This window comes from Alligator sinensis, unplaced genomic scaffold, assembly GCF_000455745.1.
Source record: "Alligator sinensis unplaced genomic scaffold, ASM45574v1 scaffold444_1, whole genome shotgun sequence".
In the NCBI taxonomy this organism is placed as follows: Eukaryota; Metazoa; Chordata; order Crocodylia; family Alligatoridae; genus Alligator; species Alligator sinensis.
The window spans coordinates 390,678-391,155 of record NW_005841886.1 but is presented as its reverse complement, the minus strand read 5'-3'; positions in this window follow the sequence as shown (position 1 = coordinate 391,155).

Sequence of the window (478 nt, the reverse complement as noted above, 5' to 3'; positions counted from 1 at the left end):
CCCCTCCCCAGGGCAGCAGGCAGGACTCCTGCCTGCCCTGGCCTGGAGCAAGCCCGCCCCGCAGCCTCCTGCCCTCTCAGTCAGAAATGTGCGGGTCCTCGGTAGGTCATGGAGTCGGCTCCCCTGCCCCGGGCTGGACCCCGACCAGGTGCTTGTCCAGTCTCCTCTTGAAGAGGTCAGGCCGAGCACCACCTCCCTTGGGAGCGCATCCCAGACTCTGGCCACCCTGCCCTGCCCGTGAAGAAGCTCTTCCTGATGTCCAAGCTAAAGCTGTTCTCCGTGGGTTTTGTGGCCATCCGGGGTCTCCTATTCCCTGCTGCCCTCCCCTGATGATTTATATAGGCCTGTTGCAAGCCCCCAGGCACCTAGGGGGTCACCTGCCAGCCTCTTGGTGGGCCTGGGCATCACCTGTCCCCAAGGCCCTTTACATCCCTCTGAGCTCCAAGGATGAGGTCCAGCCCTGCCGTGGACATCCACC